Source organism: Lycorma delicatula, chromosome 2 (genome assembly GCF_047948215.1).
Source record: "Lycorma delicatula isolate Av1 chromosome 2, ASM4794821v1, whole genome shotgun sequence".
NCBI classification, from domain to species: domain Eukaryota; kingdom Metazoa; phylum Arthropoda; class Insecta; order Hemiptera; family Fulgoridae; genus Lycorma; species Lycorma delicatula.
Window position 1 is genome coordinate 76,515,485 of NC_134456.1, and position 18,434 is coordinate 76,533,918.

Sequence of the window (18,434 nt, forward strand, 5' to 3'; positions counted from 1 at the left end):
TTTTGGGGATGAGAAAGTCGCTGCAAAGTTTGCGCCTAAGCTCCTGACTGCAAAGAAAAAAAGAGGGTCGCTTGGAAGCATGCCGTGGTTTGAAAAAACAGTCCCAACCCGACCCATTTTTCTTTTCCAAGATCATTACTTGTGCTACAGTTACGACCCTGAAACGGCGTTGCCTGGCCCGAAAAAATCTCGTCAAGTGGGTAGTCAAATATCAAGACAATGCACATTTGTTTTTTTCTTTTGAGGGTTGGTCCATTCGAAATTTTTTCCACCAGGTCAGACTTAACCAAGGTTTCTATTTGGAGGTTCTGAAAAGATTGCGCAACATTTGCAACAAAAAGACCCGATTTTTGACAGACGAGAGGCTCATTTTTCTACCATGACGTGCACCTGCATACACAGCTCTCTCAGTGCGCCTATTTTTAACAAGAAACGGGATGACTCCCTTGCCCCAACCCCTTATCACCGTTATTCACCTAATTTAGCTTCGTACGATATTTTTTTTTTTGTTCCCGCGAATGACGAGGAACCTGAAAGTAAAACGTTTTGCTGACGTGATGAGGTGAAGAAAAATAGGAGGAAGGTGCTGTCGTAGATCACAACAGACGAATTTAAAAATGTTTTGAACAATGTAAATTTGATAAATGTACTGGCTGCAATGGAGCTATTTTGAACGGGATTAAAGGTTTTTGTAAAAAAAATAATAAATACATAAATTAAAAAAAATCTGGTTATTTTGAGTACCCGCATACAGGTTTAATTTATTATATTTTCGAAATTTAATTACAGTTATATTTTCATACTTTGTTTATTTGGTTGTTTTTATATTAGTTTATTTTGTTTAATTCAAAGAAATTTATAGATTATTCTTCAGTTTGTCATATGAGTTTGGTTATTTATGGTTTAACATCTGACCTAATCGGTTCAATTTCTTTAATGGTTGCTCATGAATTTGTTTCTTTGGTTTATTTTATTTAATTGGTAACGTTAACAATCGCTTAAGCAGATGAATATTAATCTACATACAAATCCATAATAAAAAAAATGATAAAACATGGAATTCAAAAGTACTATTTTATAGAAACGGTAAGATAGTGATTAGTAAATAAATATTTTAATCAGATCAGCATATAATTACACATTAGATATTTCACATCAAGAATCATTTTTTCTATATTAAAAATTTCATTTTGTTATGACTCATAAATGATCTCTTTAATTGTAATTTTTTTTGTCGATACTTCAATTTATGCTGAAAATTTTAAGACAAATGTTATTAATAATCAAAAAATTACAAAGATAATTGCTATTATTAAAAGCTTAAGTGCAAAATGATTTACAGATAAGTAATGTACAATTCATTGCATAATTGAATATCTATTTATAACTCAGGATTAGACATATTTCTTTAACCAAATACTTAAGTGAAATAATTTTAAAGATAATTTAAATGTCAATTACCATTAAAAATATACTGTATGAATATATTCAAAATTTGAATTTTTTTTTTTTGAAAACTTATTATTTTTAAGCTATTATTTAGTCTACATAAAACTATATAAAACAGTTATCAATCCGTTTCTATTAATTTTTTCCATCTTGGCATTGATATGTTCTACGGATGAGCTTCTCCCTCAGGCATGAAAGCATATCCAGGATTTACCTGGAAGGGTCAAAAGAGAAATTGTGACAAAACTCTGATCAGGGCAGTATTATGAAATGGATGATTATAAAACAAAAAGCAGAACTGATTTAAGTATAAACTTACACAAACAGCTATGCTGAACAGTTATTGAAATAAATTAGAAACAAAGAAAAGTACTCAAAAACTCATTTACAATTTTTAGTTAAAAGCTAAACCTAGGTCATTTTGATCGTTAAACAATCATCATCAGTAGATACTAGAAAATAGAAAAAATAAGAAAATCAATTATAAGTAGATTAATAAATAAATGATAAATGATTAAACAGAATAAAAATAACAAACAATATTAATTGATGAATGAGAATTAAAAACCAAATTTAATATATTAAATATTGTTTATTTTATAGATAAATATTTTTTATTACCTTTTTTTAATTTTTAATTTAATTGATTTCATCATTTTTGATGACTGTTAAACAATCAAAATGGCCATCAAGTTTTAGTTTTTAAGTAACAATTTTAAAATGGTTTTTGAATATTTTCTTTATTTATAATTTATTAATTAAAAGAATGTTTAAAATATATGAAATAACAGTAAAGAAATTGCATGAAGATACTAAAAACTAGACTATGAGAAAAAAGTAGAAGCCATTAACAAAAATTATATGAACATGGAATTATTTGTACACTTTAAACAAAGATGCAGAAAATTTAGGGTAGTTAAGTTATTTTAAATTAGTATTAATGCATGATGTATGTAACTTCGTTTACTTATTTTATTTTGTATACAGGAACTTGCTACACAAAAGTATAGGAAACTAAATCTCTCTTGCGTTTAAACTATTATTAAAATTTGTACTAATTACACATAAAAATTAATAACAGATATTAGTAATTTAATAAAAGTAATTGAAGTAACAATTACAAACTAATTTTATATTCTGTAAGAAATCAAAAGTCAAAAAATTATTAACCCGTTCTTTCAAGAATTCATATAACATTACTTTAATAAAAAAGTACAGAAAAGAAACAAAACTACTACAGATAAATCTTTAAATACCAGCATCCTCCCTCAGCAATTTCATTTTTTAAGCTTGACCTATGTTTTATTAATCAATAACACAACAAAATTTATTACATTTGTTAAATTTAGATACATTATTATTTAATACCAATTCATTAAATTTAATAGATTATTAATCATCACAATTAATTTTATAAGCTCCTCTACTGCTCATTCAATAGAGATTACTTTAACTTTATATGCAGTAGTCATTAAAATAATAAATTTAGTTAATATTTTAAATTGAGCAATTAAACACCAATAGCCTATTATTCAATCTGCTATCTACTTCCTGGATATAAGTGCAAAATGAAATGATGTTTTACTCATATATATATATATATATATATGAATGATGTATCTTATATATATATATATATATATATATATATATATATATATGTAAGATATTTTTCAACACTTTCCTGCAGTATATAGTACAAATAAAATTATTATTAAAAGAACTATTTTAATAAATACGTGAACTTTCCGAGCTAGTTAGTCCTAAATGCAATAAAAGTCTACATTTTACATTAAGGGCAAACAATTATTAACATAAGCTTTTGCAGATGTAAGGGTAGTAATATGCCTACAATTTGTATTGAAATCTTCTGTATATCATGACTAAAACCAACTTAAGCAAATAGTATTAAAATCCTTAATAGTCTACTACCTATAGCTTCAGGACCAACTTATATATTATATTTTTGAGCTGTTCACCCAATTATAACATTAAATACTAAGAGAATTCGTTTTATAGATATTAATATCTTTGAAATATCGCTAATCCGGGAAATCTATATACTGGGATATCCAGTAATCTTTTTCCATATAATTAAAACTCTTTTAAATACAAACAAACTAATCCACCTTAAAAAGTAAGCTTAAATTTTGCAAACCAGGAACTTACAAACATCATTGTTCTTAACAATTTCAAGTACAGCCACCAATGAGTTATATTTTGATTTTATAATTAAAATTCTAAAAAATATTAACAATATCAATCATTTAATATATTAAAGGAAAATTTAACAATTCCTGAGTCATACAATGGTTGTTAATATAATGAAATTGCATAATTTTAAGATAAGCTAGACCCAAACTTGATGATCCATTTCATATAAATTACTGATTTAATAACAATGTAGAAGGTCAAAAAACTTTCCTCCATTTAATATAATGTTGTTAAAATTGTAACTGTTTAGAATATCATGTTTTTCTTAGAATTGCTTGATTATTTATTTTTTATTCAAATTATCTAATTATATTATGTAGAATTTTTAAGTTCTTTAAAAAAATGTACTAGTTTGCGTACTTTAAACTCAATTTACTGTTATTTTCAACCAATTATATTACATTGCGGCCTTAAGTTATTTTGCAAAATATCAGTGAATTTCTAAATCAATTACAATTCAACATATTACAATCATAAATGCAAGGTACAATGCTAAAATTATTATTAATACAAATAGATAAAACAAAATCAAAACTCAAAAATCAATTATTTTGAAACCTACATTTTGCAATTTTTCTTTTCTTTTGTACAGTTGTTCCTAAAATATTTATTTACTTTTTGTTACACATTTATATGTTAAAGACATATGAAAAAAGAAAATAAAAAAATTAATTTCTTTTGGCTTGTTTCTTGTTAACTAATAAATGTTAATAAACATGTAGTGGAAGAACAATAGCTTTGATAGGCCTACATATATGCGTATATTAATAACGACTAATTAATATATTTAAGTGTTGTGTAAACAGTATGGGATATACAGTTATTTATCACATAAAAACTATTCTCATTAATAACAATAGTTTTGTTGCCTGTAGTGTAGAATTTTTTTTTATTTGGGAGTTTTATTAAACAATAAAATCTCGGGGTAGCATAACCAAACTGGTTTTGTTTGCATCTAGATTAAGAGACTCTGTTAGGAACTAAATTGTCATACCTGACTGTTAAGCTTGTGATCATAAGAAATATTTATTATCCTTACCTCCAACAAAAATATATCTTGGAAAAAATTCAAAAGATTAAATTTTACAGGATATAAAAATAGGTTGCTAAATTCTTGATTAAAATATGATTTGTGTAGACTGACTAAATAAAATTAACATTCCGACATTATTTTACAAACATATTTGTGTACATGCAACCTTTGCTAAAAATATGGCTATTAACCAATTTATGAAAGATATATGTGTCGTCTTCTTCTATTCTTTCTTGTTCTCTTATATGACAGATATGTGTGTGTGCACATGCACACACATGTGTGCATGCACTTTCAAAATGTTTCTTAATTACTGAGAATATTCTTTTTAAAAATCGTACAATAAGAAAATAGATATAGGTGAGGCAAAGAAATTTGAGAAATTGAGATGAAATCTTTTACAAGTAGACACAAATTTTCAGCCCAATCGTTTCTATAGTAAACTCATTCAGAAGGTGACAGAAAATAACTACCCTTAAGTTGTGATATAAGATGTAAGATGAAATTAAAGACAAAACTTATCACAAAGAGATGGAAGTAGATTAAATGGAGTGATTAAGTTCAAAGAAACCATTAAAACAGTGCCAAGAATTCACAGGAAAACTGATATTATAGAAAATGGATGCATGAAAATAAGAAAATATTTAACCCTGGAAAAGAAAAATTAGGGAGAATAATAAAAGTCAGTAGAAAACTATTTCTAAGACACATTGAGAATAACAAATGAGTGTAGGCAGTATAAAATGGTACAGATGACAAATACAGGAAACTATATATAATTAGAAATAAAATTAAGAGGAAAAAAACACTAGGGATAACAGGTTGAAGGAAAGATAAGAAGTAAAAGATAATAATTTGTGGAAAAGAGCGTGGAGCATACTAAACAATGCATTCTGACATATTTTTTACAATAATTCAACTCTAAATTCAAAGCTTATTTTGAAATGTGTTGTAGATCTTATAGTGTATGAAAAATGCCATTGAATCCCAGCCCTTATTGATAAATGACTGATACACTAATATTCATGTGGGTCTTATTTGATATTAGCCTTTTATACTTCCTTATACAAAATAAAGGAAGAAGTACTGTGATCTCGATTTCGGTTTCCAGATTTGAATGGAAATATCCATTTTGACTATCCCTGTATAAATTTTGACTAGTTTCGGCATGTATGTACATATCTCGCCTATGTACATACATGCCGTACAGGCGAGATACATACATATGTATGTGTCTAGCCTAACTCAAAAATGTTTAGCTGTAGGATGCTGAAATTTTGAATTTAGTACTGCTGTTAACATCTAGTTGTGCACCTCCTCTTTTGATTGCAATCAACTGAACCAAGTGTCCAAAAAAGCTGAAAATCCAAAAATATTTGGATTTTAGACTTTTTCTTAGCTGCAGTAATAAGCCCTCATTGAGAGCCTTAAAAATGTATCACAAATCGTACTTATTTTCATTGGTTCCGGAGTTATAGCCAAATAAAATTTTAATTAATGAAGTATTTGGATCTTAGGAGAAGTCACATCGATTCAAATCAAACTTCCATCTCCTTTTTTTAACTTTTTTTTTTTAATTTAAATATATTGATATTAAATATATATTATTAAATATATTATTAACCACTCATTGTAAAAAAATTTTTTACAATTAATAATAATTCAATAATAACAACAAAAAAAAAAATATATATATATATATATATATATATATATATATATGAAAAAACATCACAAGTTTATAATGAAATAAAATTTTATATACTTTTCATTTTTTTTTAAATGTGTAAATGTAATATAATAGGCATACAAGGAAGTTATGTGTTGTGCACATCAGATTTTTTTTATTATCTTCTAGCTATGCAATTCTGCTTTTGATATCTTTCTTTTATTTGTTCACACTTTTTACCACCTAAATAACATAATTCTGTCACTTCTAGTAAGAAATTAAATATTAATTCCTACTATTTTCTACCATCACTGGTACTCATTACCTATTTCAAAAGTTCATATGATAACTTTTTTCCTTTTCTATAGCGAGCACACATATTCCTGCCTCTGGTAAGTTTATCCTCCTCTACATAACAGGTAGAGGAGAATGTACCTCTTTAAGATTGCATCCGTCATACAGATGATAGATTTGCCTTCAGTTAAATATACAGTGAAAAGTAATATAAATATTTTAGAAATTTACTGTACAAAATGAAGTAAGGATTACAAAAATTTTAGTTTTGAGAACTATTATTGAGTTTTGAACTATGTCTTATCATGCATAGAGATTTATATAAATTCTTTGAACTATTTAAGAATTCTTAAAAAATATAGTTATGAAATATTAAAGAATTGTACTTTATTGAAGCGAAACATGGATAATAGGCAACCTAGGAATTAAAATAATAAAAATTATTTTTAAAATTGATGTTAAAAAATTATGTGGTATTTAAATTATAAAATGAAGCAATTTAAAGATAGAAATTTAAAAAGGCAAATCTGAGGTATAATCTTATAAAAAAATTAACTAGACTAGTAAGTCAATATGTTAATATTCACGTTTAGATTAATTTGATAATTGAGAGATAAAGAGAGTAAAAAACATAAAAAAGACAAAACTAGGATATAAAACTAATACTATGTAATTGTTAGAATGTATTAAATATGCTGAGAGTAAAATATTAGCAGTGAAAAAAATAATCAGGAACAGTATCAAACCAAATGACTGATAACACAAAAGAAAGGTATTTTCTAAGCTCTAAATTATACTATAGTAATTTGTTAGATGTTTCTTCTGTAGTTTTAATTATAAATAACTAAGTGAAAGTTTTAATGAGAAGATTTATGATTTTTTTAGTCAAACAAAAAAAAAGATAAAAGTACTTTAAATTGTAAGAAAATAAAATGATTTCAATTTATTTTTGAAGTAGCTAAAAAATTAATAAACAATTTTAATGATTGTTTAATATTAATTATTTACAAATGATAAAAAAGCTCACATAAAAAAGATATCTACAAAAATCTTGACCTATGAACAACCTGAAGTATGATAACATTAACCACAAATTTAACTCTAATTAAGATAACAGCAACACTTAGATATGTAAAAAAAATATAACTGAACATAGATAAGTTTGCAGATAATAAGAGTTATTGTATCACATTTACCCGTAGCTTTCATTTATATCAAAATATGCATACATTAAAAAGAGCATCATTAAGTTAGAAATTAAAAAAAAAATGTGAAAATAAAAAGGAAATGATGAATAGATGTGAATTAGTATATAAACACAGTAATGCAAACAGAAGAAATGTAACAATTCAATTCAATATTTGTATTAATATCGAGCCATTATAATTTTTCCCTTCCATTGACAAAACACACATATGCGTGCGCGCACACAAACACACAAACTCACTCACTTTGTTATGAAAGTGTCCTATTAATTTTGTATTATGAATAGATGGTAGAAGATCCTATTGCGAAAAAATTTTATAAAGCTAAAATGGTAAGTGGAAAAATTTATTTATTTTTTTTTCGCTTTGGTAAAACAGGTTATACTCACAAGTTAAGATAAACACATATACAAATTCTCATTTCAAACTAATATTAGATATCAGGATTTCACTTAACCTTGCCTTGTCAACAAAATTTACCCTCATTTGTGATAATTTATTCTTACAACTTCTTTTTTTATAATGGCATCAATAAAACAAAATAAATAGATAAAAAAATTTTATTTTAAAGAATAAAATACAAATAAATATTAAAAAAGAGTAGATAGGAATTTTTTTTCTTTAAAACTTCTTGTGCCACAAATAAAAAAAGAATAAATTTAAATAACCTATGATCCTAATAACAGTATCAAAGTAATAAACTAGGAAGATAATGATGAATTGTCACATTAAAAATTAAAATAAAAATAAAATCAGTCATTGAAAGATGGGTGGCTATGTACATCTTTAGCAGCGGAATCCTCACGTTCATTACCTAGGATTCCCACATGGCTAAGTATCCAGCAGAAATTCACCTGTGTGTTGTAGGAGTTTAATTCAGCGATTGTTGTGTATTTTGGTGGCAATACAATAGGATGAATGGAATAGAAATCCTCTAAAGCTTGGAGAGCACTATATGAATCACTACAGATAAGGATGCAATGATATTTTGATTTAATGATATTCACAGCCATTTTGATGGCTACAGTTCAGCATTGTAGGCACTTTGTAATACCAGGTAGACCAAACACATAAGTTTTGTCGCTTCTGTTGTCATTTACAACAAAGCATATTCAACGGTATCATTCTGCTTCGACCCATTTGTGTATACTACTGCATCTAGGTTTGTCCCCGAATTGTAAATGTTTGCTGAAAAACGAAAAGAGTTGTTCGTTTTTTATTACATACCATAAGGTCGTAATTAAAATTAATGGGGTCAAGTCTCCCTGTAGGATATGTACGGAGATAGGTTGGGAAATTATTAGCTGAATCAAAATGTAAAAGGTACATTAAATGCTGGGTATGGACATTCATTGGTGTTGTATTACATAGATGGTTTTCTGTTAGAAATGAGGTTTGCAAGGACTGCTTTTAGGTCCTTTAAATGATTTGGTTGTTCTTTAAGACAACAGAATAAGATGCTAGCAGCTAGTCCTGCCTATCCCAATGTGATGGCTCACCGCAATCAAGTATGCTTGCGACAGGGCTTGATTTAAACGCATCAGCAGCAAGACGAAGAAAAGAGTGGTATACAGGATCCAGCATCTTAAGCACAGTATGACACCCTGAATAGTATATGATATACAACCATAATTTAAATGGGATCATATTAAACAATAATAAAAACCCAACATACATGGTCAGTTAGCTCCCCACTCAGTGTTGCTAAAGACTCATAGTATATCTAGAATTTTTAAACATGTTGCCTGTAATTGTTTAATGTGTTTGGCCCACGTAAGGCGACTATCGAAAAGTAAACCTAGAAATTTAACATCAGGAGAGATAGCAATTGGCTTTCCACTGAATAGGACTTATGGAGTGAAATGGTCTCGTAGATGAGAAAAGACTAGCCTTTTTTTTTAATGGTAAGAACATGAAGCCGGTGACTCTGGACCAAGTTCGAGGCGAGATATAGTATCTGTAGTAGTCTCTCAGCTGGGTTTGTTGAACAAGTCGTGAACAAATAGAGAACATGAAACAAGTGGTTGCACATATTAATAATACTATTGATGGCTATGGCTATAGTAAACAAGGTGACACCTTAATACACTTCCTTGAGGCACTCCATTCTCCATGGGATGAACAGTCATTTAGGAAACCCTTAATAACGGCAAGTATATTGATCATGACTCCCCGTTCTTTAAGGGTACTTAGAATAACTCGTCGCTAGGCTGTGTCGTACGCCCTCCCTTTTTTTTTTTTTTTTTTTGTACGTACGTCCTCCTGATGTCAAATAAGATTACTATGAGTTGCTAGTGGAACAGAAAAGCATTTTGGATATCTGTTTCCAGTGATACCAGACGATCAATAGAAAGTCGTCGTTGGCGGAAACCACATTGTTCTGGAGATATAAGAGTGTGCTTCTCTAAATACCAGGTAAGCCTTCGGTTCATCATTCTCTCCATCAATTTGCATAAAACGGTCGTCAAGGAGATAGGTCGGAGATAGTCTGAGGAGCGTGCTTTGCCTCTACCAGGTTTAAGTACTGGTACGACAATTGCTTCCGACCAGATGGGTGGGAAGACTTGCGCGGAGAACAAAACCATTATATATACGCTGTAGGTGATGAAGGGCCGAACTGGGAAGATTTGAAAGCATACTGAGACGAATGCTATCAGGTTCAGGGGAGGCGTTACCTAAGTTTTTTAATGCATACGATAATTCGTGGAATGTAAAGGGAGCATTTAATTCGCCGACCGAACCGCCAATTTTTAACGGAAATATTTCCATTCATATCTTATATCTTAAATTCATTAGTTTATGAAGTTTTACGGACACGAAGAAAAACAACCAGCTAGGTTAGTTGCGACTGCACAAGATGACGTAAGGAGTTCTCCTTCATAAATAAAGTTGAGGATAAGCTGTTTGTGGAATCTACAAGTTACACGAAGTTTTCTCCATACAACAGATGTGAGTCATGTCGTAATATTATAAAGGTGATAGATGGCCGCAGATAAAATGATCAGCTGATTTCGAAGTCGAGATTTCAAACGTTCAAATCTAGCAAAGGCAGTACTTTTATACGGATTTGAATACCGCTGTTCTTTGGTGGTTGGGTTTCAATTAACCACACATCTCAGAAATGGTCAACCTAAGACTATACAAGACAACACTTCATTTATATATATCATCCTCTGAAGTAATAACAGGAAAAAAAGATTATATGATGAATCACAAGTGTTAATGTTTTTGTTAATATATAAAACAATACTTTTGACGTCGAGATGTCTCGTTGTTAGTAATTTAAATTCCCGGAATAGATCTGATTAGGGTAAAGTCTGGACTTATTTAAGGCTGCTTCTATATGTTTTTGTAGCACGTACGCCTTATTAAAGTGCACGTTTCTTTCCCCACCCCATGAATATATTCCACAGTGCAATTATGATTGGACATACTGAAAATATAAAAATCTAGCGATACTATTATTTTTTAGTTTACTAATTTGGTGGAATTTAAGGATTATGTGTTTAATTCTTTTGCACATATTGTTAATTTGCGCGTCACATTTAAGATGAGTGTCTATCCAGACGCCAAGATATTTTATTTAATTTTTCTAGGTACACAAACATGGGTAAAAATTGGCCTTTTGCAGTTTATTCAATGCACGGTTAAATTATTTAGGTTAGGAGGCTGCCTATACTGATTTCTAGAAAACGTTATAAACACCCTTTTTTAACATTTACGATTAGTAGATGTTTGTCAACCCAAGCTTTGACACCCTAAAACCAGCTGATGTTATAATCAAATCCAATGAGGAGCCCGTGAAAATCAAGGCATTAACGAAAGATATACCACAGTTTTTTAGTTTTAGTAAGTTATTTATGTACAATAAGAATAACATAGAGGTTAAGACTGATCCCTGTGGTAAGCCATATTCAGTCAAGTGCTTTATTCTGGTATTGTTATCGATCGTTAAGTATTTGCGATCTCTTTTTTTAGATAACTTATTAATAACACTGACAGACAAAAAAAAAATGTTTAATGTTTCTCTAAGTGTGATACCATTTCTTAAATTGCTTTTTGCGTACATTACAGATCTGTAAGCAAAATTTTTCTATCGCCCTTAGTTTTAAATAAAATACGCTTCAAAAAAATTAAGGGTAAATATAGTTAAAATCTGTAAAATTAATAATTTTGCATGGCTATACCTGTGTTAGAATGATTTCGCTGATGCTTTTCTTTTATTTATAGGCTCAGGCACATCACACATTAATGTCCAACAGTAATCGACTAGCATGTTTGTTTCCATTTCCATTAAGTAAGAAGTTGATTAACAATCTCGTGCTAATTGTCGGATTTTTGTTTGCCGAGAACATTTTTGCAAAGGTCTTTAAATAAAGCACAAGCTGCACTTTCTATATTATTTAACACTGAGTTAAGTACATCATCTTTGACCAACTCTCTTAATTGAGGACGAACAACTATTCCTTCTTTAATTTTTCCTTCACTTACATTCAGAAATTTCTGCCTGATGTACAAAAATCCGGGACTATCCTTCATTGCTTTTACAAAGGTTTTCGTTAGTCCTAGCTTGATATGGTGAGGGAGTAAAAATATTTTTTTGGGTTCAACTAAGGGCTCGTTAATAATATTTTTCCCATGTGGAGTTAAGTTATCTTGTTTCTTCCACTCTTCGGTAATATGTTTATCCCTAGCTTGGCTGTCTCATTCGCAAAGAAAACACATGTACAGAGTGATTCAAAGAAACGGGAAATTTTGAAAGTTGTGTTGGTAGCCGTAGGTGATTGGTACCACTTGATAAGTGGCGCCAGCCTCTCTAACCTAACCTGCCATTTAGTTGTCATGGATTCTTGGAGTGATGCGCAACGTGCATTTGCTATCAAAGCGTTTTACAAAAACAATGACAGTGTGGAGGGAGCGCGTAGAAAATTTCGTCGTCATTTTAATCTGGGACGGCACGACCGTGTTCCATCAGCACATGCAATTAAAACATGGATATTTAATTTTGAGAAAGCTGGTTCGGCAATGAAGAAGAAACCTCCAGGCCGTGAGCGAACCGTCCGTACACCACAGAATGTTCAAGCGTTACAAGATGCTGTCACACGAAATCCACATCTGTCAATTCGTCGTCTCAGCATCTTTACAATTGCATAGTTCAAGTGTTCGAAGAATGTTAGCGAAGGACTTGCAATTCCATCCATACAAGTTGGAGATCGTCCAGGAACTGAAACCGAACGATGCAGTTGTGCGAGCACAATTCTGTAATGTAATGCTTCAGAAGATAAATGATAACGAAGAGTTTGTTCACGAACTGTGGATGTCAGACGAAGCGCATTTCCACCTCAGTGGATTTGTTAACAAGCAAAATTTCAGATACTGGGCACAAGAAAATCCTACGCAGCTACACCAGCGTCCGTTGCACAGCCAGAAAGTGATCGTGTGATGTGCTATGTCATCTTACGGTGTTATAGGCCCTTATTTTTTTGAGGATGACAACGGTCTTGCGATTACAGTGACGTCGGCTCGTTACGTAGCCATGCTTGAAACCTTTGTTGTGGAACAACAAAAGAGATTTCCACCAATTCTTAACACAGCCTGTTTTCAACAAGACGGAGCAACGTCACATACTGCACGAATATCGATGGCAGCTGTACGCCGATTGTTTGGACAACGTGTAATTTCACGAAATGGTGACATTAGATGGCCTCCCAGATCGCCTGATCTCTCAGCTTGCGATTACTTTTTGTGGGGTCACCTTAAAAGCAAAGTGTTCCACAGTAGACCTGCTACAACGGAAGAACTGAAGGCAAAGATCCGAGAAACAATTGCGGAAATTCCAGTTGAGATGTTAGAAAAACCATGAACAATTTAACGAAGAGACTTCGTGAGTGTTTACGTAGAAGAGGAGGTCACCTGGAAAATGTCATCTTTAAAAAAATAAACTAAAATGTATGTATCCTAAAATGGCAACATTTTGAAATAAAATCATTTTCTAAAAAAAACGTTTTCATTAACGTTATTTAATTTTTTAAATTTCCCGTTTCTTTGAATCACTCTGTACTTAGTATAGCTTAACAAAATAGCTATAACTTTCAAATCACCACATATGTTCCTTCTACGTTTATTATAATTTATTTTTTCAAGAACGTCTTTCATCATATCGCATGTCTCTTTCAAATTAATACCATAAGTGATTGGTATTGAAGGATATTTGTTATTGTTGTGCAATAGAACCACTTTTAAACTATACTAAGACAAATCTATGAAAAGGCGCCAGTCCTCAGGTTTATAAACTTGTCCTAAGTGCAACATAAGCTCATCAATAACTGAGCAATAAACCAAATTATTTTCATCAATAAAGTACTCGGAAAGTTCTTTTTGTCGGCTTCGAAAACACAAATTTTTTAAATTTTTTAAAGTAAATTCCAACCTTGCAATCTTGATGCTAACAGTTCAGCTTGATTTTTTGATAAATTTAAATCCCTAACAAAGTCCCTTCACCTTGTGATATATGTGGCTTATCTGAAGATAATTCAAAATCAAAATCATTGTTGTCTTCTTCAGTACTGACTGGTTCTTCATCGCTGCTTTTGAAACATACATTCACAGGAACTGGAATAATTTCACTGTGAGGTACACGTCTGTGACTGCAGATTGCAATGAAGGATATTTTACAATATGTTTAGATTTTTTAGAAATTCCAGACACACTTGTTTAACAAAAGTAACAATTGGTTACATGATCCTTTGTTTCACGCCAAACCATAGGTACATATGTCATAATATGTGACTATCACATGATTTAATTCTTTGTCTAGTATTGTTTATTTACAGCTTACAAATTATGTTAACAAAGTTAAACAATAAAAAATGAGCTAACAAAATACAATGTAGGAGCTTAAAATGCTAACTATACGTTGAAAAATGAAAAAAATCCTTTAATTAAAATTTAAAACTTTTTCAAAAATGATGGGTGATAGAAAGATTCTGAGTTCATATTCATTTTTAGCATCAAAAAACAGATTAAAATCATGTATCACATGTTAGGAAACAGAAATTATGTTTATCAGTGTAATTTGTGAGGTATTCCCAAACTACTTAATTTTTGTAGCAGCTTTGAATGCGGGATGATGTCAAAGATTTTTGCCAGATATACAAAAGCTACTATGTTTTTTTCATTATCATTAAAATTATTTAATATGGAGCCAATAAGGTAATTTATCGGATCTTGGGTTCTTTTTTTTAATTGAAATCCATATTGATTTGCATGAATTTTGTTTAGTTTACTTAAATATTTTGTCACTTGTGATTTGACAATTTTTTCAACTTTAGATAGAGCATTTAACAAGCTTATGGATGGTAATTTGTGGGAATACAATGATCCCCCGTCTTTAAGAGTGGTATAATATTATCGATTTAAAAATTTATTTGGGAAGAACCCTAGGGCAAAACATTTATTTATTATTTATTTAATAGGCTTAGGTATTATATAAGGAGAAAATTTTTTTTTTAAGTTTGTTTTTAAAATCTTTAATACCAGGAGTAGAATTATTTTTGAGAAGAGTAATTAATTATATTGATAATTTAGTTTTCATTTGTTAGAAAAAAATGTATAAACCATGAGTTGCTATAACCACATCTGGTTGATCACTGACATACATAGTAAACATATTTGCATTTAACAACTTTTCCGCCTATTCATTATCTATTCGAATAAAATGTTCATGATCTATTTCTGGAATAATTTTTGTTTTTTTAATAACTCATAGTTTGTTTTTACAGTTTCCTTGAGCTTGTAAAATTTTACTTTTAAAATAGTCATGTTTACACTTTTTTATTAGTTCGCCTAAAAGATTTCTGTAATTTTTACATTCAGCTTTTAAATTGGCATTGAAGGGTTGCTTGAGAAGAGTTTTGTGCAGTGACAGCTCGTAGCTAAGATTAGTGAGGGGTATTGCTCCAGAAACTTATTTTCTGGGCCTGTTCAAGGTCATGGTTAAAGTTTGCTGTAAAATAAAAGAACAAAATAAAAATGAATGAAATAAAATAGCTGGAAGCAGGATAATAATCTAATTCTAAACTTTATCACATTCAAGAATATGGTACACATAATATGGTACAAGAAAATGGTATTCGGTTTAACCGAATAAATAATAAAATGTAAATAGATAATATTTTTTAGTATTATTAGATAATAATTAATAAAATGTTCGTTTAAAAACACTACAGTTCAACGAAGCTTAATTTAAATTTCTATGTACATGGAAATAAATACATAATTAGTTTTTACTAACTACCTTCTCTTTTACCCTTCCAATGTGTTTTTTGACAGATCTGGCAATCAAAGAGCCCTTGCTTTCTGCCATCTTCTGAATCACTACTGAAAAATCAACTAAACCACTTTCATATTCCTTCCACCGACGAAACTAACAAAGGGAACAAACAAGGAACATTCCATACATACGTGGAGTAAAAAAAAACTACCTTCCACCAGCACGCCAAGGTTGGCACTATGGGAGCAACAGTGCTCTCTCTCCTTTGCAGCCTCGCATGCGAGCCGTGAATGTGTGCATGCGCACAACAGCCAAACACCACGCCATTGTAACTGTGAAGCGACAGTTCCATAAAAAGATTTTGTATCTTTTTCATAAACTTGGGGATGGCTACTGACATTAAGCTTAAGGATTATATATTGTACAAGTATAAAGAAAGAAATGAAGAAAGAATTACAGAAAAAAGGATTCATTATATTAAATTTGATTGATAACAGCAAGTGGAAATAGGGGCTGCTGCAGTTCCACAGTGCCTATACGTGAGCCGTCACTGACTCTTAGAGAAAACAGCTCTGACTGGTGCCTCTTGTACCTTAGGTGCTTTACATAATCACAGTGATAAGAACGGCTAAGATAACGTGTGTAAATGGAAGAAAGAGTCTACATGCAATAAAAAAGATTTTTTCACAGTTTTTTTTTTAAAAAAGCATAATTATATTTTAAAAAATAAAATTTATTCTGTACTGATAACACTCTTTTGACAAAAATTTAATAAGGTCCTTCACTTACCTAAATATTATTATATTTGCAATTTCTCTAGTTTTAATTAATACAAACATGCCTAAATATAGTGAAAAATCAGTTGAATGCATTCAAGGATCCCATGAATAAAAATCGCAGAAAGTCAATTTTGAAAGCACAACATTATTAACAATTTCATTTTTTTTTCAGAAAAAATTTAATAAAAAGATTAATTAATGTTTAAAAAAAGTATATTTAATATTTTTTTAAAATTAAAATGGCTGGAAAAACAGAAAAAATGTTTCCATATGTTTTCTCCTAACATGATAATTTTTCCATATGTAATAAAAAAACTGGAAAATCATTACATGTTGAAATAAAAGACACATGCTGAAATAAAAGACATTTACCTTTTTGAAAATTATGTTTAACAATAGATACTTTTATTCCAATGCACAAATTTTCTAATAAAAAACCTCCCATCTAATCATACCTCATATAAAAAAAAAGTCATTTAGCGTCATAATTATATTTAAATATACATGCAGTATGTAAAGAAACAAAAATATCTTAGGAGCAATATTGAAATATTTCTTTTCAATAATACTTTAATTATGTGAACTATAACACAATGATGATTGTGTTATAGTTCACATAATATAAACAGTTCACATAATAATAAACTGTTTGTATTAGAAAATGCAATAAATAGGGTCAATGATCTTTTGAACTGACAAATAACAGATGATGTCCTCAATAACTTCACATAACTGACAATTCTACACATCTAAATGGTTTGTTATGCAATCCCATACAACTTCTTTATAATACTTTTTAATCGTTAAGATAAAATAAAAACAAATAAATAAATAAAGTACGCATAACATAAGAATTTTTAAATATACTTTAATAAAATAATTAAAATCATGATAAATACTTAAGTAATAATACTATAGTATTCATTGTAAAGTTATATTGTACCTGTACCTTCTGATATTAAATATGCACATGTGTAGTCATTCAATCAATCCATAATTTATTATCCAATATCAATATTTCATTTTTTTACCCATTAAAAATATACCTTCAACATGTGAAGGTATAAACTTTAGGTCTTTAGTATTACGGTTTACTTTTATCTTTATTTACTACCTTTATATAAGCTCTTATTTTCTATATTAATGTTAAATTTTTTTCTTATAATTCCTACATTAAAATCTAATTATCAGCCACAGTTTTAAGTTAAGGCAGATTTAAGACAGAGTTAAGGCGGATTTTAGGGCACAGAATGAAATTTAATTAAAAACAGTTCTTAATTAGGCAGAATTTAAATGAGGTGTTTCAAGTAAATGGTAGATGATATTTCAAATTATACTTAATTTGTGTTAAGATATTCAGACAGTTAACAGTGACATTACCTTTTTTTTTTTTTTAGGAGGGTGTTAAGAGGGTAATAATATTTCCTGACAGAACTGAGACAAAGTATATCATAATGGACTGTTTTACAGAAGAAACAGGTACCTTATACCTATCTATCTTATCTAGAGATAAGTATCT

The 18,434-nt window shown here is 29.7% G+C and overlaps 1 protein-coding gene across 1 annotated transcript in view; it reads right to left on the bottom strand.

Moving 5' to 3' along the window:
- LOC142319896 (uncharacterized) overlaps positions 1-18,434 on the bottom strand; it is a 143,255-nt gene that overhangs the window by 39,239 nt on the left and 85,582 nt on the right. The gene's annotated exons all lie outside the window — the stretch shown is intronic.